A 23,643-nucleotide genomic window follows, 5' to 3' on the forward strand; every position below is an offset into this window, starting at 1 on the left:
GAACGGAGCCGTGCTCCAAACATTGTAAACGAGGACTGCGGAGTCCAACAAATAAATCGTTGTCGTCTCCTCACAACTTCCGGCGGTTTTTTTGTGCCGTGCGCAACAGTGTTCATTAAAGTGTCGTCCTAAGTTTTCGACAAATTAAATGGTTTTCTTAACCCTTATCGCAATTCTTAAAATATTTAAAATATATGTTGATTAGTTGTGTGCGTGAACTCGGGATTTCCCGAAACCCGATGCTTGGAACGGGATGAGGAGATGTGTATCGGGTCGGGACGAGATCGGGACGACAATATTCAAGATTCCTGAAAACATTCGATTTCCTATGCTACCAATTATTACAAAACGACACATCGCCGTACCTAGTACAGAATTGACTAGCGAAAAGATGTTTTCAACAATTGGAAATATCGTTGCAATCGAGAGAACCAAGCTATTACATACTGTCATACGTAGAGAATTTTAAATCAAACTATACATATCTTACTTTTCTGGTTTGTTAAAAAATATAAAATTTTGCAAAATAAACTGCAACAATGGAAATCAAAATTTTTTAACCAGTATTTTAAGAAGTCCTAAACATTTTCGGAAAACCCGAAAGTTTCAAGATCCCGTCCTGATCCGTACTCGCACACCTCTAACATTGATGTCTATTATATAATATAAATACACAAATTTTATGATAACCGAAATATATAAAGAACACAAAATAATTAACAAAATCTAATATAAAAATCAGTTTTCGATCGAATTACTGCGCTCTTAAAAAATGAAAGGTTAATTACTATGTGTCAGTAACTGAGCCTTTTCTAATTACCATGTGCCAATTTCTGATCACTGATCTAGTTACCGTGTGTCGATTTCTGTGCACTGATCTAATTAGATCTAATTTGATGTAATCAGTTCTAGGTAAATACTAAACTTCGAAAATTGTATGAGCTTTAGGTATCATAACTTATTATACATGTTTCAGTACTTGCAATATTATTTTAAAAAAGGAAAGAAAATTACGTGCAGTGTCCATACATTTCACAGACCAAGAAATTAACGTTAAATGCAATACGCAGTTTGTCATAAGAGGGCTCTGTAATCACAACGCACACATAAAAAAAGACATGAAAACTTAAAACAAGACGCAAATATATCTAGGCAGTGGATTAATTATTATTTTTCTGTAATTTTGTCGAGTTTTATAGATATAATAGTTTATTCTTTTGTTTTGGAAAGCATGATTTTTGTATCTTTTTCGTCTTTATTTGCAACCTGATTCATAGGGCAAAATGACGTCAAACCATTATTAGAAATTTAAGAAGTTAGTTTCTGCATTTCATAAATCTTAGGATGTTAAACTTTTGATTCGGTTGTGAAAATTACAGGTGAAGGGAACTAGTCAAATAAAATGGTTTTCGTTCTGTGACACTATGTTTCCTGAAGCATTCTGTTATATCTTGAATATATTAGATCAATTGAGAATAAACACAAGAAATTATCGTAAGATCGGCAGTACCCCAAAGTAGCCATGTTGCAGTAACGAGGACAATCGTTTCCGACTTCAAAATGTCGTGGCCACTTAACATATAAGCGACTTTTTAGCCGACATTTCGAGCTCTACATTTAATTATTATACAATGCACTGAAACACTTGACTGAGCATTCATCGCAGGTAACTGTTAGGATAGCTGTTAAAGTGATAAGGTACCCTGCGAGTTATTGACCTAAAAATATAAAAATAACTGTCTGTTAAATATGAGTTACCTAGAATCATATGATACAGCAACCATTAACTGCTATTGTAAAAAAATACTTAGTACCTAGAATTGTCGTAATGGGAACGTCAACTTCTGCCAATTAAATTCTTATTCAATGAAGAACGGCTCCATTCCATTCGTAAAGTAATACATTCAAAAATAGCATATCAGTCATCCCTTTCACAATACATACCTGGTTTGTGAGAAATAATATTCACAGCCTGTCTGTAATTTAAATGTTTACAAGCGAAAAATAGTTTATCAAGAAACTTATAAGAAACAGGAATGCCTTGCAGCGACACACGGTCGGCGATCAAATATCCATTCGAACTGTCTGCTTTCAGATGTCATGGATTAGGTGAGAAATATCTTCCCTGATGTTTATAAGCCTGGAAATGACTTTATTCTTTTACTATTTTCACGTGTACAGCAAACTTCGCTGATGAAAACGTCGCCAGCCGTGTACCGATACGGAATTATAGTCGTCGATTGTCAACAACAATAAAAACAAGTCGTGAGGATTAGCCTAGCTTCCGATGTAGCTGAGTAGAATCCATTCTTCTTTTAGTTTAATAGCGAGGTTAGGACCTCGTCATCCGGTCTGGTAACGGTCAGATGTAGTTCAGAACAACACTTTTCCGTCAGCCCGGCCGTCTTACGGCGAGGCCATGTCTGTGGACCGTACTGATCTGTTGGTGTGAGTTTTACGATGTACCCGCGGTGACGTTTGTATAAATGGACCTCAAAGGTCGTTACGTTACCTTTCATTTGGCATCCTTACGGGCATTCTTACACTATTGTTTCAGATGCATCGTAATCGGCTGATATTGGCTAACGAGACCGGCGATACCGATGCTGCAACGAAGCATCCCGGAGGATCGAGAGCTTCCGAAATATTGAACTGAAAGAAACAGAACGTCGCGATCATTCTCCAGCATTCCAGGAACGTGTCCAGGAAGAAATAAAAGAAGATCGCGGAGACACCGCAGATATGTATCAATTTCGATCGTGAATGTACACATGACCATTGTACCATTTTTATATCTTTACATTTGTAGCGACCAGTCGTGCGCACAATAAGATCTTCAGTCCTCGTGCAAACGGCCAACGTAATTTATGACACTCCTTCGAAGAAGCTATTTTTGAGAAGACAAGCTCACCACTTGATAGCACATGTTTGCACAGTAGAGTCTTTTTAAGAAATTCCTCAATAGCTAAAGAAACCGTCATAAATTAGGAGAGTTTTCGAAGGGTACTCGAAGCGGGCCCAGCGACGTGGGTGGTCCGACGTGGGTGACCCGGAGGAAAATTTCCACACGTTGTCACGTACAACTCATCATCCCCTCCGATTACCGAGCCATCCCGAAAATACGCAAAGAGCGTAAGGGGCGGGCGGTAAAAAGGACAAAATGAGCAACGCTGATTGGAAAGGCCCAACGCGTGGGGTTGACCAATCAGGGTTGTTCAAGAATTTTACCAGAGCAAACGGCGAAACGAAGAATCAAACTCGATCACTGTATCACGACTCGTCCACAGACATAGTCCGCGAAATAAAAAGAACTTTCTACCACCGCACGCGAGAGTACTATTAATTACGAACAGACCCTACCCGAAACATTTTTACATTTTTATTAAATTATTTCGTCATTAAAGTTATACTTCGAATACGCCCATCCTAATCCTACAAATACTCCGGCGGACAATGATAAGGAACCTCAATATTTCTGAGGATGAACACCTATTTGTTCATATACATGGAAAATGAATACACGTCACAATATGGTAGTATTTTTGACGTAATACATGAAGAAATGAAATAAATCGTTCGATTCATTTGTTATTTATGCAAAAAAGTGAAATTTTGTGTGGACGAAATGATAAGGCACTTTAAATATGGAACAAAAATGCTTTGACGTTGTCCCCGTTTTGACCGGTGGTCAAGCTGGAAAATGAGGCCAACTCCGGGATTTTACAGGCTCCTAGGCAGACCACCCGACATAATGCACGATATTCGGGAATTCGATTCATGACGCAGGAAAATTCGTTCGGGTAGAGTGCCAGGCGAGCCCACCTGAGACGCATTCGACCAGCCTATCTTTCGGACATCCGATCCCTTTTACCTGCGCTATCATGTACGCCGTTATAATTGTACATGCATTCGATCACGTACGCCACAATGACAAAAGGTATAAAAGAGTAATAAAACAGTCGTTCATTGGTAATCAAGCATAATACATTCCTTACCTTACTTATTAGCTCTGTATTATTACGCCACGGCTAACATACGTAAATTACTGAATAAAACCGCGCAAGTAACATGCAAATACGAGGCATAATTCGCTGATCACAGCACAATACACGTGTGCCAATAATTAGGCCAGTATCCTCCCCCTCCCCTATATGTACTTCGTTTATGCTAAAGTAGCTACTACCATTTGGGACCAATTGTTTTTTTCCACCTTGTGCCATCCACGTAGACCGAGAATTTTTCTCATCAAGTATACTTAAAACCATTTATTTGTTGATCGCGTCTGCGATTCTGTAATAAAGACTCGACGTGTTTACATGTATTTAATCGTTTATTTAGGTTCAACCATTCCGACTAACAGTCTCCCATTCTGGGATAGTTCCAGCCCCGAACAGAAATGAATAACACATGGAAGGGATGAAGCTGGGTTATGTTAGAGGAGGAGGAAACACAAATTTTTTGAAAAGATGATTATTTATTGTATAATAAGGATGACGAAGAATTATGACAGAGGAAGAAAATTGTAACTTTGTTTTTAAAAATTAATTATTTAATTATTTATTTTTATTGGGATTATGGCTTGGATTATTTATTTACTGTACAAAGTTTTACTAAAACTTTTATTATAATTTTTATTTTTAAGAAGATATATGTACGTTATGCACGAACGACTGATTGCCCAATTTCAACTAACAGACCGCGACTGAATTTCGTCCGCGTATATACCTTTTTGATGTGATCCTCTCCACCAATTAAAGACGGTCATTTATCGCGTTTTACATTGTATGCTACCGCTGGTGTGCTCTAACGACACCGGCGATAATGGGTGTGTATCGCGGTGTGTATTTATAAATTACAGTTTATATTACCGCCTGTGCGCGCTTAAGAAACCGGCGCAATGAAATCTGATAATTTCGAACTTCAGTCCCAAGCAAAGTATAAATTAATTTTTGTCCGAGGCTACAGTTACTTCTTCAACAATTTTAGATTACAACTATTACTACTACTACTACTACTACTATTGGTTGTCCTTTTAATAAATATATGTACTATTAACTCTGAATACACTTGGTAATGATATAATGAGTAAAAGAAAAGTGATAATAATAGAGTACACCTATATCGGCCATGAATTGAATTTTGATGAAATCGAATCGATTATGAATTGGGTACGAGGTGTGAAATCCAATCGAATAAAAAAATGGATCGTGTGCTACGAATTAGTTCGCGGTCAATTAGTATAACAACAATCCACCACCGTCCCTGATAGATCCGCATTTTTTAAAAATTGCTACGCAATACATCGTTCTTTTCTAGCACATGTTTATATATTTTGCATGTTTGTATTTTTTCAGAAGTAAACAAGCTGTAGGATCAAAAATGATGCGCAACGCAGGAGTCGACGAAATGAAGATTATGCAAGAAATGCTCGAAAAATCTCAAACCCATATTCATTGTCAGAAAGCATTTCATCATCGAGGCAGGGATGCAGAAGAAATCACGTGCACGATCCATCATCGCCGAAGGATTCAACATTGTGGACTTACGGTCCGTGGTCGAACAAGCTTAGTGATAGGATATTACTCACGAACGTTTGCATGTTCCACCGGTTTAAGGAGCTCAGGATTAACAACAACAATGTGCGTCCCGACATTTCACCGGGACGTTCGAGCGACTCAAATGAGTTGCGAGCTAAGATATCTTGACGCAGTATTGGAACCTAATACTTTAGAAGAGACATTGTCAATTAAACAATATCAAGACCATACGATTCGTGGATTAAGAAATAGATTGGAAACAAGCGAGGAAAAACATTATGAATTAAGGGACGGTTAGTTTATAGGAAAATAGAAAAATTAATAATGATAAATTGTTATTTTACGTACCCGCGTGTTTAGAAAATAATATTATTAGACTAATGACAATATATATATATATATATATATATATATATATATATATATATATATATATATATATATATTATATAAATATATATAAATATATATAAATTATTAGGCTCATGACAATTTGGGGCATGTAAGTATTGACAAAGTCATCGATGACATAAGACAAATATACTGGTTTCCGGAAATGCGACAAAAGATTAAACAATATATTAACAATTGTTTGAAATGTATTGAATTTTAGCTAATTAGTGGTAGACAGGAGAGGTTTTTGCATAGTTTACCTAAAGGTGACCTACCATTTCAGACAATTCATGTGGATCATTACGGAGAAGTGTGGAAAAGGTTTTATATATGTTTTGGCAGTAGTGGATGGGTTTATACCAAATTCGTTAAACTGTTTGCTTGTAGATCGACAAGATCTGAATAAGTGATTCGAAATTTGACAGAGTTTGAAATGAAGCATTGTGTCAGATTGTTCGAAAACTAAAACGATACCGGATTGTGAATAAGTTTAAGTTTGTGTGTGTTTGTATGCGTATTTGTTGCATTCCGTAAGACTTATTTTTATTATTTCTTATTTACGTTTTGTGTAATATGAATTGTATATTTTTGAAGATCTAACTCTTGGAAATAAAGTTGTGATTCTTTGGTGACCATGGATGGTCATTCTACAGTTCAGGATTGGCTGAACTGTAGAATGAATCGTGTTAGCTGTGAGATGCGATCGATAAGAAGATTGTTTAATACATTACGATGTTTATTCGAGCCGAGCCTTTGTGAAATAAACAATTTAAAACTTCGACTCAGAATAATAAATTTGCCGATTCATTTCCTACAGTATCATGATACAAATGTAGAGCGACCAGATCTGGGATGAGATCCTGACTACAGGAATCCTTCCCAACTCCCCAATAGTTCAAGAAACCGAGCCAAAAACAAAACTATATCAGTCACCTCCTACGAAAATGCCAAACGAGAATACGCCCCAACCAAGGACCAAGCCATAATACTGCATGCTGTAGATGGTATTACCGTCAGGGACTATGCATTAGCCATAGGAAAGATAATAGGCCCCAGATCTATCAAATACATATCGAGAATTTCAAACGGTAGGGTATGCACATACCTAGATAACAAAGAAACTGTCAGCAACATAACAGCAATATTTAAATCAATTACCATCAGCAACACAAATATTGAAATCCGTCCTATGATTTCGCCGACCCAACGTATCGAGCTGTCAAATGTAGCATCGATCATCCCAAATTCAGTAATTGAAGATGCATTTAGAACCAATAACATCAAACTCTGCTCAAGAATAACCGATCAGAGCAGAGATATCTGACCCTGAATTTGTGCAGCTTCAGACGTCAAGTATACGTCGATATCGACGTCCTGAACAAATTTCCAAGCACATTCTTAATTAATTTTGACGATACCCTACACAGAATTTGTGCCTCTACTGACAAACAGATTTGCTTATTATACAAAAGAATATGCGCAATAAATAAACAAAAAATTTATGTTTCTACTAACTATAAGAAGTGCTTTATTATATGAGAAAACTATTGATTCAATAATACTATCATAAATAATAAAAGGGAGTAATAATTTTTATAATAATATCGTGTCCGAATATTAATGCGAGTCACTGTACTTGAAAGCAGTAATCACAGACCCAGATTTTGCAAACATATTAAGTTTCAGAAGAAGACAAGTCTACAAACTTGTTTATAACAAGTCTCTGAATATTCACCACTTCAGAGAAACAGATCTGCTTCAAATGTAATCAATCAAGCTATAAGCAATGTCCTAACAATACAAACACGAACGAAAACGGTTCCCAAACCGATCCGAATATAAATCCCCTCCCCCCGCATTAACGTATCAATCATCAATGATATATTCATATCGGTCTACGTATTGTCGAATATCAAGAAGGCAGGACAAATACAATGGAAATAGAGCCAGAAGAATCCAACACAAACAAAACGGAGAATAAGAGACCGCTATCTATAACATCAGAAGAAAGTCATATCAACCCAATAAAATTAGCGACTTGAATTTCAAGATCTCTGCTACAATAACATTAAAAAAAGATTAATCAAACGAACAGAACCACCCTTTTGCAACACGTGCAACCAAACTATGTCGACCAACCACGTCCTTTTCGAATGCAGAAAATACGAAATATCAAGACAAAAATACAAGATACTACCCGTCGTAAAATTCCTAAAGGAAACCAACATCTCCCAAGAAATAAAAACAAGAAACAGGACAATAAACCGTCGCTAATGACATGAAGGTCGATACGACGTTAAACCTGAAAAAAAGATTCTTGGTCTTTTCCACAACAGTTTTCTTGTACAAATTCGTTGTATATTACCATCGCTTATCAAAAATGAATATCACGAGCCAGGCTCGCGAACGAGAGTTAGTCGCGATTCTTATAATTGTTGTTACAAAGCAGTTTAGTTATTAAAATTTAAGAAATCCCTACAAAATGCAAAATACAAAAGTGTTAGATAAAAGCAATCATAACGAATCCAGTGATAGTAACGTGTTTGCGCCAATCACAAAGCGTGTAAGGCGTATGATTATAGTTGGGAGTAGTGAAGAGAAAGGTACGACAATCATGGATTTGCCAGAAAGTAAAAAACACACCAATAGTTTGGAAGTATTCTGAACATCATGGAAAAAAAAGCGCCTATTTTAAATAATTTAAGCGAGAATCCAACAATGTTAGACCTATTTTTTATTACATTTGATAACAAGTTTCGGGAAATGCTGACCATGAAAACAAATCGCTTCGCACATCAGACAATTCACGACGAGCGAAAAGACGGCATGTGGACGACACTTGGTATCCTGTTATCTTAGATGAAATAAAGGCCCATTATGCACTGTGAATTTTGATGGGTCAAGTGAAAAAAATCAAATATTTAACTGTATTGAACTAGAAGAGCTGTAGTAGAAACGCCAATATTTAGACAAACGATGCCTTTTAAGAGATTTCGGCAAATTTCGAGATTTTTACATCTCTCTGATAATGAAACTGCTGATAGTAATCACCGACTTCTAAAGATAAAAGCTATCATCAACCTTTGGAATGAAAAATTTAAAGAAATTTACACACCCAATGAATATGTCAGTATAGACGAATCCTTAATGAAATATAAAGAGCGTTTAGCGTACAAACAATTCAATCCATCCAAAAGAGCCTGATTTGTATTAAAAATTTACAAATTGTACGAGGCAAGTACCGGTTTCTGTCACGGATTTAAAATATATACTGGCCAGTACAAAATTGATCGAAATGATAGTGCGTTAGAGAACGTTGTGATAGAGCTGTCATAATTTATAATAAACAAGGAATATACTTTGTCTGTGGATAACTGGTACTCTTCACCAAATCTGTTTTTAAAAATTACACCAGAAAAAGGCAAACGTAATCGAGACAGTGCGCAAGAACAGGAAAAATATGCCAAACGCCAATCAAAAGCATATTTTGAAGAAAGGAGAATGTATATGAAGATGTTGCAATAATTTGATAGCTGTGAGGTGGAAGGACAAGCGCGACGTGTATATGATATCAATGAAACACGAAACTGGAGAGATGGTCGAGTAATCAAACAAAGAATTACAGAAAGTAATGAAGCCTAAATGTATTCTGGAATATAACAAGGTTATGGGTGCAGTTGATCATCAAGATCAGTTGTTTGCCTGTTTCCGAATCATGAAAAAAGTCATCGAAGGATGCCGAAAACTTTTCTTTTGCATGTCAGATATGGCTCTGTTCAATACCTACATTATGCATAAAGCTATTCACAGTTGAAAAAGGGAGACTTATGTTGATTACGGTATAAATATAGCAGAAGCAATTTTACAAATTGTCGAATTACCGGACTACAAAATGCGTGGAAAATTTAGATCAGTTGAAACACCTCTTCGACTCCAAGTTCATACATAAATATAAAATTCGAAGCGAAACGAAGTGAGAATGCGCGAGAGGTAAAGTAGCTTCTGCCGGAATGTTTTAAGAAGTATCATACCGTGGAGGATTTCTGGAGTTGTACGTATTTTCTTATTAGATATTCATTCAAGGTAAACATTTTTTATGATTGATTTTTTTTTCTTTATAATATGCTATGTAACAACAAACATGATTTCTGAGGGTGAAAAAATAATGTATGTAAAATTTCAAAGCGACTGGATAACGGTAACCCGTGTCGCATCGGGTTCAGAGATTTGAAATTTCTATTATGTACGTTAATTTTAATATAAATGTGTACCACTGTTTTAGAGGCGGTACTAAATATTTTTTATAATAAAAATGTAATCTTACATGTATATAATATTATCGTGACTTAATTTAAAATTATACGTTATAATAAAATTAATTGAAATATCTTATAAAATGTCACATACTGATCAATATACGGCTTTTATTCAGATTGATTTGCTGGCATCTGGATGACGTCACCGATAATCTACTAATACTTGTAAAATAAATTGTTTATTATATTCATTTTTCATTATAATAAGCTATTACATTCCGTGATAAACTTCAAGCCTCGTCTTACACTGTCATTAACTAATTTTAAATTCCTTACTATTTCTAAGGCTCTTTTATACGTTTCATCGCTTTTCGGAATGGAGGGATTATTATATAAAAATGCTCATTCCATTCAATCAGACACGAGAAAGCTTGAACATGATTAACTAGACATTATAAGTACGATTATAGGAGAACGATGCACCCCGATACATGTCATACAATTTTTATTAGGCTCTCAGGAGGAAGAAAGAAGAAACGTAAATGAAGAAACGAAAGAACTTCAAGAAGAACCGCAAGATATGATTTTTCACAGTAACGAAATTGTGAACAGAAATTACGTATTCTAATCGAGAGAATAACATTTGAAACTGCACACGCTCCGACGAACTCTCCTCACTCTCTTTCATTTCTCGAGGCCCATACCCAATAATAACAATCACATTCACATTCTCCCTGTTTTTTATTATGTTGACTTATATGTCTAATCATGTTTGGAATAATAGAAAATGTTACCTTTTATCTTTTGTAATAAACTTGTTCCGTTCCGTAGGACCTCCCGTAGAATCCTCATCCGCGGCATAAATTCGCCAACGAGCGAACGCAATCGCGGGTCGAAAAAGCTCGACTCGCTTCGCACACACATTTTGGTCCTTCGAGCCGGATCCGCGACACATTCCGGTCCCTCGAGCCGGATAAGTGCGAAACAAACTGGTTTAATTGATTCGGTTAATCTCCCGACCACAAGTCTGGAAATATGTAGTCCTATGCTTTTCTGGCCAGTGCTCAGTCGATACACTTGACTAAACCAATTTCACACCAACCGATGATTTTCGAAAAAGAATTTCATAATTTTGGTATTCTAAATAATGTTGTATACATAATAAATCTCACAGGTGTATTTTAAAAATTGGTGAAAAAAATTTCTTTAATGATATTACAATAATTTAAATCTCTGTAGTTTCGGGAAAATACTCTATATACTATATTGTAGTACCATATAGTGTTTGTTTGAATTAGTTTTATTTATTTTGATCTTATTTTTATTAATAAATATTTAGCGTTATTTATAAAACTTACATTTGTAGGATAGTAATGCATAAATGCTAACTGAAAACGTGATCATTTTTTTATATCATTATACTCGAGGTAGGAAAGTTAATTCTTAATTCTATCAATTCAAATGAATTCTGCAGTATTTATGGAGTATATTTTGATTCCAATAGATCATTTTGGACATATGTTGCACAATGTAGTCATCGAGACGAGCTTTTCTATTTCTTCCATCGAATGTGTCGACCCGATGTCGCGTTCAGTGATGGTTCGTGAAAGAAATTATTCGTAATGAGACTTAATTCTGTTTGTACTATACACAGTATTGTACTATAAGGAAATTATACATATATCTGTTTGAACCGTTCAAACGAACACGGTAACTCCTACTAACGTATAGTTTAAAGCTAACGAGAAGACTTTTGCGACCAACGTGTCCGCACTGTGTATAGTCGCCTTCTCGTCAAGTCGGAATAATGCACATAGCGGCTTGAGTACGAATCATGCATAAATAAAGTGTGGATAGTAAAGTATTACTATATTACTTTCATGCATGCTATAGCGAAGACAACCTGCAAAATTGACATCACTTTTATCAACACTAAATTAAATCGTGGGTTTAAACATGAATGTTGAGTATTATCAAAATCTGAATCATAATAACGTTCTATGTGAAATATATAATAGAATGAACCATCTACATCTTACAGTTGTATGTATTTGCGTAACCGGAGTATGAAGTTTTGGAAATATGTAGTACTCAGGAAGGCTCATAAAGTGCAAAAATAAGTTAAATGTTCGACAATTTTCAAAATTACTAGTTCGTTATTCTTATAAAAGTTTATGTTGCAAATATATCTTTTCGTTGGGAACTCTAGTAGTGTTGGAAGGATGAATTGGATAGTGGACTGTACAGTAAAGAACGCTAGTGTAATAACACTAAATATATTTTAACCAATAAGATTTGTACAGAGCAGCATAATATACAATAGAATGATAAAATCTATTGATGTATCATGAAGGTCACGAATTTATACGATCAAGCGATCAATTTATGATTACAAAGCTGTAGCGAAATTTGCAAGTGCAATTGATTATAGCGAAGCTAGGCTGCAAGCACAAAAGTATACAGACACTGGACTGCAAGAGCAGAGAACTTAGAGTTATATATACTAGCGCAACTATATGTATCTACGTAACAGTAGTTGATAACTAATGCCACGTTCGCGGTGTGAGGGCCTATTTATTTCGTTGTGAATATTGAAAACTAAGCAGCATTGAAAGTTCGTTACAGTGCACGAAGGCAATGACCTAACGAAGAGCGCTGCATGGGAAACAACGAAAAATAGGTAACGGATTTGATATTGGGATTATTGGAAGGTGATAAATACATTGCGACGCTGCAAAAAAAGACTGTTTGAAGTGTTTACTACGGGTTGTCTACCTGGACGGGCGTCGAACTCGAACAGCTGAGCTCGACTTAATGTAAAAAAACTAACGTCGCGCTAGAGTTCTTATGCATCGAACCAAGTGATACCAGTAAAGAGGAGGTAATGGACTGCATTAAATGGAACATTCAGATTGAGAATACTCCATTTTTTATTACTGCAGAGCTATGCATTCTTGGTAGTTTGCAGAACATTTCTTGTACTCTACGCGCCCGAAATAACTAAATGTTTTCCTAAAATGGTTATAATATGGAGGAAGAAAAGCAATGTAACAGTAGTCGTTGGTTTCATTAGTCGAAGGCAACTATGGCTGGATACGACAACGTTACTTACCTAAGTATTAATTACAGGAAAATATAGCCATTTTCAAAGAATCATAAATTAACTTCACAACTATCGACTTCAATTTCCAAAGTATTTCAGAATAATTGCTGATTAATTCAGGGTTACAAAATTTCAAATAGTGTACATAACTAGAAAAGTAACGCGCAGTGGATACATTCTTGGTATACTGGCAACAAATATTAATCACATAATGAAAAATAGCAAGAATGCACGATTCCTAGTAAATATTGAAGTGGAAATACAGAAAGCAGGAATTTGCTTGCTTGATGATTTACAGTTTTTGCCGTCAACAAAAACCGATTGGGTCAACATGGAAGTTGAGTGATGCAGTTTTCATGTCAAGATTCACGTCAGTGTTCAGCAGATATCCAGATGACTATTGCGGAAGTAACCAACAAGAAAAGTAAGACTACATTGATCTGAATTTCGACGTACTTTTGAAGCAAGGCTTTGAGAATTGCTTTTGGATCTTCCATACCAAACTTTCCTGAATTTGGTTAAGAATCTGAAATATTTACTTCTCGGGGTGAACAGGACCGGAAGTGTTTCTGCGAAGCCGTGTATATTATCTATGAATCAAATTGTGCAGTAATGGTACCAAGAGTCATTGAAATCTGGATCGGTAATTTTTATTTACTCGTCATTATATGGTGTTGCCTTCCATTAATTAAAAACTTGCAACCATATTTGGATAACAAGCAATACAGCTTCAGAGGATTGATTTCTCCATTCAAATCCTACTGCCACTAGAGATATTGCTTTCTCGAGTTCGTTGATCAATTTACTGTCTGCTTCCTATTCTGACACGATTAAATCAAATACTCTAGATTTATAAAAATCCATGTTTAAAATGTTTAAGTTGGAACGTTCATTCGATGAAATTGATAATGCAGATTGTCTAGTTGTAGCAACTTTTGCGAGGACAAAACCTTGTTGTTGTCTATTAAGTAAGCTGTAAAGTTAAAAAGTAGGTGCGTCGAATCTTTTCGAGCAAACTCAAGCATTTATAGCATTGCAGAGTTAATGCAATTAATAAACTTATTTCTGAGGTTTTTCATAGTAGTGTTATTGGTTTAAATAGGTCTATGATTTATATTGGACAGTATTTATCGCAGTTCTTCTTGTGAAATGGAACCGCATTGTATATTATGTGCTTGAGTACGAACGCTGTGTATTTCGAACCTACACTGATTGTGATACACTGCATTGGTTTAGGTTGAAGTACGGAAAAGACTCGGTCAGGAAAGAAATTTTTCATTCTTATTGGAGGTTTTGTAAACGTTTTTAAAAAAGACAGAAATGGTAAATGTTTATATTGTTTATATAACAGTGCAATACATTCTTCGCAATATTTCGGGTCGTAACATTCCAATTTGAAAAAATCCTTCTCGCTAGCATTGTTTTTATGTGAAATGAAGTCATTTGCATAATTTGGGCTTGATCGAGTTTCGGAGATGCGTTCGAGACTAGTTTCGGATTGACAATACCTTTTTCAGTAAACTTGACAATTTCGAATTTGACGAACGTCATCAATTAAATTGTTAGAATATTCAAAAATCTTATTTCTCTATAATCATAAATAAATTATTCTTGATGATATAATTAAATAAGTCAATGCGGGTGAACTCCTGGGGCGAATTTTACTTCTGTATTCTATCGTATTCTGTAGATGCTATTTTTATCGCTGGTATACAGGGTTTCTCAAAATAACGTTACTTGAATTGACCTCAGGAACCCTCCATTTCCGCAAGTAACATAATTTTGAGACACCCTCTATATGGTGTCAGAATGTTCACTTTACTGTACACTAGAGGTAAGCAGGGATCTGAGATTTCAGGTTAGAGTCGGGTCGAAAATTTCCTTTGAGTTTGGGTCAGAACCCGAAACTTTTGGTCCCGAAATGTTCAGAAATATAGTGTATATTACATATTACATGTTACTTGTGAACTCGCCATGAAATCTATATAGCGGGGCAGTGTCCTTCGGGAGCCGGTTTTGCAAGTAGCACCTTGCTTCTAGGCTCCTGGTGAAACGCTGACGAGTGGTTGTTTTTGGTTTATGCTGTGATGTTGGATCCGTTGCTGCCTGTAATCCAGACTTATCAAGTGAATTACGTGATTGTGGTTACCTGCAGGATGTAAAAAATTCATTTTAATGAGTGACTGAAGGAGAAAAATTTGCAAAAAAACTCCGGCTTGAGAGGATGCCGTTGAATAATATGGTGAATAATATGATTATATTGTTACGGTGACTTGTCCGAATCAAGTCGCTGTAACGTGAAACTGCCCTGTTGTGAACAACTCCTTAAAAAATAATAGAAGATAGGTGTTGCCACGGAGAGTGTTACCAACGGACAATCGGAGAGTCGAAATCGGACCGTCGAACGAGCAACATTTCAAATTGAAAGATCTGAAATATAATCGTATTGAGTTGTATTATAGTTTATATTCTTTATTGTAAATATATATAAAATGCCGCGACGCGAGAGAAACGGAGTGATTCGCAACAATATGATAAGTAGAGGATAGGTGTGGAGAGGAAAGGAGGGTAGGGTGAGTCAGCGATGAGGAAGTGGGGGTGTTGGATTGAGTGAGTAGTGGTGTATTACCATTTGTTGCTTTGAGTGTGATGGGGTCAAGTCAAGTTGAATTAGGATTGTACGTGGAAAAGTGCTGAGAGTTGGAGTTAACTATTTGTTAAGGCTCGAGAATTAGTAGGTTTCAAGATTATTGGAGTTGAGAGGAAGGGAAGGAAAGAGGAGTTCGTTGTTATGATTGTTGTACTTTGTTGAGCTTGTAGCTCCTGTAGTGGTTGTTGCTCTAGATGACGTGGAGAACTTCAACGTTGAGTGTTCTGTTGAGCAGAGGGAGTGTACAAGATCTGTGTGTATGGGCTATAATTGCCGCAGTTTGTTGGTTATAGTTGCTTGAGATGCGTCATGGACGGGGGTAAATGAAATGTAATTATTGGACGTGCGAATTGTAAAAAGAGATAATAGGAGTGCAATGCATGCAACCGCGCAGGAACATTTGCTATGTTACGAGCCGAGGGCCAGGCAGCTTTGCGTGGTCAGAGGTTCGATGCGATTGGGATTTTTTATAAGGGAGATTGCGTGGACCAGCCGATGCTTCTTTCAGCACGGATGGCTACCGAGTAATCAGGATAGGATTTGGATAAATTGGATAGGATGAATAGAATAGATGATAGAATAGAATAGAATAGAATAGGATGCCTCGTAACTTTTGCAAGAAAAATTGAAGATACACCTCGAGTAGTTGTTTATTGGTTAAAAATTTGTATATTATTAAATAATTAAAAATATATGATAAGTTAATTATATTTAAGAATAATGTTAAGATGTAAAGATTTATAAATTTAGATTACTTCTTTTGAAGTAGAATTGTTAATTAATCTATGAATATATAAAGATATTTATTAAATATTAATTATTTGTTTAATGGATCCATTAAAATATATCTATGAGGACAGATAATATTTCTAAATTTATAGTTGATCTATTAAAAATATATATTAATAAATTTAATAATCCTGTGATTTTTTTATATTTTATAAATTTATAATATATATTATATAATTCTCTAATTATAGTTAATTAATAAAATATTTGAATAAAATATAGATATTAATATATATTATAATAAAACGTAAATATATATTTAAATATGTATTTATTATACAGGGTGTCCCAAAAATGTCTCGCAATACGGAAATGTGGGGCAGCTGAGATCATTCTAAGTAACTTTTTCCTTCGCGAAAATGTAATCTGCAGCTTTGTTTACGAGTTATTAACGAAAAACACTGACCAATGGGAGGTGACGGCGCGAAGTTCGAGAGCCCGCAGCACGAGACTTTGACAGAAGGTCCGGACAGACTCGAGCCGCGTTCGAAGTACTGAACAAGTCACGAAGCGTGAAATTTCCGGATTTTTTTTTACTATGTGAAAGTGATATTTTTAAACAAAGAGCTGTTCATCTTTATTTTAGAACGTCTGAATATTATTTACCATTTTAATTTTCTAGTGTGCATGACACCTCATGGGTACCATATGAAATTTGTATGCAAGGTGTACAGTGAAGATTAACAAAGTTCGTAAATGATATTTTAATTTAAATAATTCCGTGTCCGAACAGAATTCAACGAATGATTTGCAAAGCTGATTTAATAATAAATAATCGCATTAAGAAACGTAAAGGATTTGTTTATTAGATCGACTTATTATCGATTATCGTGAGAATGTATCGATGTCCTCTATTGTCTCTAGCATATCGTTGAACCTCGACGATGTCGGCTTGCCAGAGATTGTTACGTAAAGCAATACCAAGAAGTATAAAAAAAGAAGGAGTTGAGCCGTTGCCCAACTCTCTAACTCTTTATTACAAATAATACAAGTTTTATACGATTTACAATAGTTTATACCGAGTACAATAGTTCCGTAGCTGGTGGAGGATTCGTCAAGGCTGAGGTTTGGTGCGTTGGAGACTGGTATTTATATCGGTCTTTGTCAGGGGTTGGTGCTTCCAGAACATTCGGCGACGGGGCCATGTGCAGGATCTTGGGTGGGTTATCTTCCGGATGACGTAGTGTCTGTGTGTAACATGAGAATGTATTAAGGCCCTTACAAGATCGTCGAGTCCTCGCACGATCACTCGCCTGCGCGGGAAGAAACGCGTCGCCGGAGCATGCAGTTCGTTCACCAAGTTTACTTTCTCATCGCTCATGATTACCACTGACACCTCTCTCTCTCTCTCTCTCTTGCTTTATCGGGTCCGCGGTCGCTTCAAAACGAAAGATGAACGAATTATTCGTTTAACTTTATGCTACCGAGGTTTCTCGGTTCAATCATTATCTTCTTCATCTATGTTTCAACTCAATATTTGTAAATCTATCGTTCCAATTTTCGTCCACAGATATCGCTTGATTGGTTTCGCAGCAATTCCAACGAATACTCGTTCTATCGAACCACCTGTTAAATTTATCAACAGGCATTTCATTCATTACTGCAGTAACGAGTATCGAACGATTTAATTTAGAATCAATCCGACTTCTTCGAAGTTCTTCGATTGCGGATATTATTTCGTTGTCGTGACCAGTGGGCCCGGCATTTTTCGATGCCATCAGCAATATCAAACGATACACCAGCTCGTTCGGATCGTCCCAATGCACGTAATCGATTGGATTGTTGGTTACGCGCATCATCGTTGGAATTTGTATACCCTTTCCGCGCAACGTCGAAAACATCGGTCCTACGATAGTTTTGTACTTGTAACCCTTATTCCCCATCATTTGGTTACCTCGCTGATGCGCGCGCGTAGCGATGAGAATGTTTCTGTAAATATCCTTATCGACCTCGATGTACAGGTTCTCGTCGGGTATTCTTTTGAATATCAATTCGTAGAGACCTGATAACGATATCGTCGTTGCTTTTAACATCAAACGTGGTGTTTCCAAGTATCAGTTTGTCATTATAAAAATACACTCCATACACGTTGTCCAAATTTTTCGGTGGTCCGCTAAAGGAATTGCGCAAGTATTTGCTGGCTAAAGGTCCAAGATTGTTGAACAAATGTTCTTATTCGTCGCGGTGCGATTCAGGACTTTTCAAAATGTTTCGCACCGATGATTCCAACGATGCTGTGGCCGTTGGAGACGATTCGAAAGCTTTCTCTTGTTGCTCCGAAAGTATCGTAGGTATCGTTTCGTGCGTCTTATTGCCACCCGCCTCGTTAAGGTCACTGTTGCCACTGTCGTCGTCGTCATCGTCGTCGTCGTACAACACATAGCCGATGTCATCGTTGGTAAGGACAGGGGAATATATTTTCTTTTTCTTCTTCAAATGCATCCTTGGCGTTAAAGCTGCTTCGTCATGCTTCCTCTTCTTCTTCTTGTTCCATTTTCTCTCTACTTTCTTCATAGAGAATAGCGACTGCGTTTACGGATCCAACGGCCGATCCGCTATCGGCATATTATCGTTCGCTTCCGTAGCTGTATTTTGAACCAGCTGTTTCAACGGCTCCTCGATCGGGCGTAAATTCGTCTCAATGTTCGACTCCGTATTCATTTTCCCAACCTTCAGAGCTAAACTATTTTTACGTATGACATCACTGGTCTTGGCTATTTCTTTGGCGATCGCGGCTCGCCGGTTTTCCTTAGACCGACGCATATCGGGCGGTACGATGCGACTTCAACGACTCTTGCAGTCCAAATGAGCCCCGATCACAGTACGACAAATTCGTTAAACCGCGCCTGTAACGACCACGATTCGCAGGGCTGTCTTTGTCGATTACAAGGAATCCGTACTTGTTTCGCCAATACCTCGTACAAAGTGCGTTGAACGTTTCGAACGACATATCTGTATTCATATGATTCGTGACATCTTGATTGAATAGAATCACTAGATTTGCATTGTCGCGAATCAAATGTTTAGGTATTCTCGCGTACGATTGCGACAGATAGAAACAACCGATGTGCGAATGTCTGCCTATCGCGAAATATTCTCTCATGACATCCTGTTCGTCGCAAGCAACGTCGTCAAAGATAAATATCGAATTCGGCCGAGCATCTGCCTGAGGAATCACGTCCGCGTTGTCCGAGTAGGCAAAATAACCTACATCCCCCACGGACGAGAACAAGTTGCTCAAGTATTGATACTATGGTTGACGCTGCGATTTCGAATACACGTACAAGTTTGCGAATCGCAGCCAATTCGGACTCTCCAACAGACTAATCATAACATTCGTTTTACCCGCTTTGGGAGCTTTGGAAGCGTTGACAGATGGCGCTGCTGGGGTGATCAAAACAATAAACGATGCGAAAGCTGCGAAGAAACAATTGGAAGAAGCGCGACGACACAATCGCGCTATGGAGGGCCGCGGAGTGTATCTCGCGCCGTACAAACGTGGAAAAGGAATGAAGTAGAAAAAGAAGTCAAAAGAAAGGAAAAAAGATAACTCGACGACGGACGTGGAATTGAAAATCGTCTGTAAAAAATTACCGCATTTTCGCGGAGTTTTCATGCGCGATGAATTGCCGAAACAAATATGGGTAAACGAACGAGGAATAGTGAATCTGGATAGCGGTCATGGTTCAGGAACGCACTGGGTCGCGTATATAAAACATGATTCGCGAGTCAGTTACTTCGATAGTTTTGGAGATTTTCGACCACCGATCGAATTGATTCGTTATTTCCGACCATCACGTACAATCACAAGATTTATCAAAGTTACGACGAAAGCGTGTGCGGACAATTGTGTGTGAAATTTCTGCGAGGAACTCTGATATAGTTCGTCGCAAGGATGTCATACACGCTCACGTTATCGGGAAGAAGTAGCGTGTTAGCATCCAAGTACTTCCCGCCTATAGATCTCAACAATGCCGATTACGAAGTGGGCCTGCTCGATTTGCAAACTTATTACACAATACCAAACATCAGTTCAAATATCGGTATTGGGATTTTGGCTTGGATTATTTCTCAAATAAATATGATATTAATTCCATTTCTTAAACAGCTTTATTTTTACTTTCATTTGAGAGAAGGTATATGTACGAACTGACGCCTGCTTATATACCTTTTTTGGTGTGGTCTTCTACACAATCAGAGGCGGTCATTCATCGCGTATTACATTGTATTCTCGGTGCTGGGATCACTAACGGTCAGAGCACGATGTGTTCTAACGACACCGGCGATGGTGTATGGCGGCATCTTCGATATACAGTTTACATCACCGTCGGTGCGCGTTGACGAAACCGGCGAAAAACGTAATCTGATATTTTCGAATATCAGTCCCCAGAAAAACCTGACCAGACCATTTATTTCTTATATTAATTGAACAATGAGAAAAAAAATTCTGTTATTGTACGCCTATTCCAACTCTCATTTGGATGAACTTCTGTCCTGGAAGTGGCTTGGTCAGCATATCTGCCAATTGATGACCTGTTGGAATATATTTTAATATTACCACTTTATTCTCTACCTTTTTTTTTTTTTTTTTTTTTATTAACGTGGGGGAAATCTGCTGGTCAGACCCGCCCGAAGGACGGGACGGGGGTAGTGCGGGGTTAGACCCGCTAAAACCCCCACGGCGGCCTAGGGCGCTGGCGATTAGCGGGGGAGCCACGGGAACTCTCAAAGAACACAACCGCGGCTCCTCCTCGCCTGGTCGGCCACCAGGATGGAATGGCGGTGGCCGGCCGCGTCCCGGGGGGGGGGGGGAGATTTATCCACCCCCCATGAATCATCTTGATTCGGCGGTGCGGGGGACCGCACCCCACACCGCCTCGTCACTCCCAATATGGGGAGGACATCTTCAGTTGGCAGGCGGCGGGCAATTAAACCAGCATAATCTGGTACACCCGCCGCCCGCCTATTCTCAGCTGCTCGGGGGGGGGGGGGCTCTAGGCGTGGGCGCACACGCCGCACCCCCCGCTCACGGCGACCCTGCTCGGCAGCCACCTTCTGCAACATTACCTGTTCGCAGAAGGCGATGGCTGCCGCCCATTTTCTCGGGCTCTCCAGCATGGCCCCAACTAAGCTGGAGAGAGCGAAGTCGCGACCAACTTCCCTTCTTAGGACTCGGCGCAGCATTGAAAAGGCGGGGCATACCTTCAGTGTACTTTATTCTCTACCTACTCTCTGGCAAAGTGATATTTAATATCGATATGTTTTGATCTTTTGTGACTAGTTGGGTTGTTTGCAATACTAATACAACCATTATTGTCTTCATAGATTACAATGGATTCTGATATATTTACTTTGATACTGGTTGCTAAAGATTTTAACCATAATGCTTCTTTAACTGCTTTAAATAAAGCCATGTATTCAGCCTCAGTCGAAGAGACCGCGACTGATGATTGCTTTTTCGTATTCCAACTAATTGTATATTTTTCGAACAATTTAAATATATAACCAGTTGTGTCGTTTCCATCCCAATCTGAATCAGCATACCCTGCTGTCTATCAAGATGTTATCATGTGTACCTCTTGTGTACGTTAGTTTGATATCTGTCGTGCCTTTCAAATATCTTAAAACTCTTTTAAGACAAATCCATAATTCCTTATTTCTTTTATTTGTGTATCTTCTCAAAATGCTCACAGTTACACATAGATCAGGTCGCGTACAGATCATAATATTGTTACGTGCCGAGGGCCAGGCAGTTTGGGTGGCCGGAGGTTGCATGCAATTGGAATCTTTTTGGATGAGGTGCGTAGACCAGCCGATGTTTATTTCGACACGGGTGGCTACCTTTTAGGTTAGGATGAGGTGCGTAGACCAGTCAATATTTATTTCGACACGGGTGGCTACCTTCAAAGGGGTTTGGATAAGGTGGTTGGAGGAATTGGTGTTAGGATGCCTCGTAACTTTGTTAAAAAGAAATAAGGATATACCTCGAGCGGTTGAGGTATACCTTGGTGGGTTCTTACCTATTACTGGTTCGAAGCAGGAGATGGTAATAATTGAAGTGGAAACCAAAAAACTGGTAGAAACTAATTTATTGCGCGCTGGGTTTAACAAGTGTGAGTGTGTGTTTGTGGACTCTAAACGCGCTCTCAGTTTTTCGCACTGAGCCGGCGGGGGCTTTCGATTTTAGGCTGTTACCTCTGAGATTTGGTTGAAAGAGAATTTAACTCGATCTTGCTAATGTTTCCGTCTCAACGAATGTCACGAAACTAGCCCGCTTCCCGGTCGCGTTAGAGCCCTTTATATACTAAAATTTTATGGGAAAAATGGTAGTGGCGGTGTTGCTACGTGGTCCGGTTCCAGAACGTTCGTCGTCGTACCCCCTCGGAGGCACTCGACTCAAGATATACAAATCCACCCCCGACTGGCTGCCGCCAGCCTGGCGTATGCCTTCAGGAAGGAATATAAAAAATACGTGGGAAGATTCCTCGTATGTTACAATATACATCAAACAACCAATAACATTTCGACAAGGTGCCTCATATTGTTCGTCTGAATTCAGGGCTTCATAATTACCCCCCCGTGTCCGCTACCTTGTCGTGGTGGGGGGCTTCGTGCCCTAATGATCCTCAAGGCTGTACCGGCGGGGATTTTATTCCCTGGCAGGTTCTACCTAGCCGGAGTGGCTTGAGGTGAGGGGCCAACTAAAGTCGGTCACATACCGTAAACCTGTGGTCATGTTTTACAGGAACGGGGGTCTTGCCTTAACCGGCCGGACCGCGAGGATGACAACCTCTCTAAAAAATCCCTAGCCCCAAGCAGTGTTGCGCGGTGAAGAGGGCGTAGCTGGAGTAAGCGCCAGCTACGGTTGGTGGGTGCACCAATCGTTAGCGGACAACCCCGGGGTACCTGGCGACC

The 23,643-nt window shown here is 38.2% G+C and overlaps 1 long non-coding RNA gene across 1 annotated transcript in view; it reads right to left on the minus strand.

Annotated features, from left to right (window-relative positions):
• Window positions 1–2,521: 2,521 nt before the first annotated feature.
• Window positions 2,522–23,643, minus strand: part of LOC143260138 (uncharacterized) — a 34,893-nt gene continuing 13,771 nt past the window's right edge. Inside the window, exon 3 of the long non-coding RNA XR_013034246.1 lies at window positions 2,522–2,652. This is a non-coding gene — a long non-coding RNA (uncharacterized LOC143260138). The remainder of the gene's footprint in view (window positions 2,653–23,643) is intronic.

The sequence above is a fragment of the Megalopta genalis genome, chromosome 10 (genome assembly GCF_051020955.1).
Source record: "Megalopta genalis isolate 19385.01 chromosome 10, iyMegGena1_principal, whole genome shotgun sequence".
Lineage (NCBI taxonomy): Eukaryota > Metazoa > Arthropoda > Insecta > Hymenoptera > Halictidae > Megalopta > Megalopta genalis.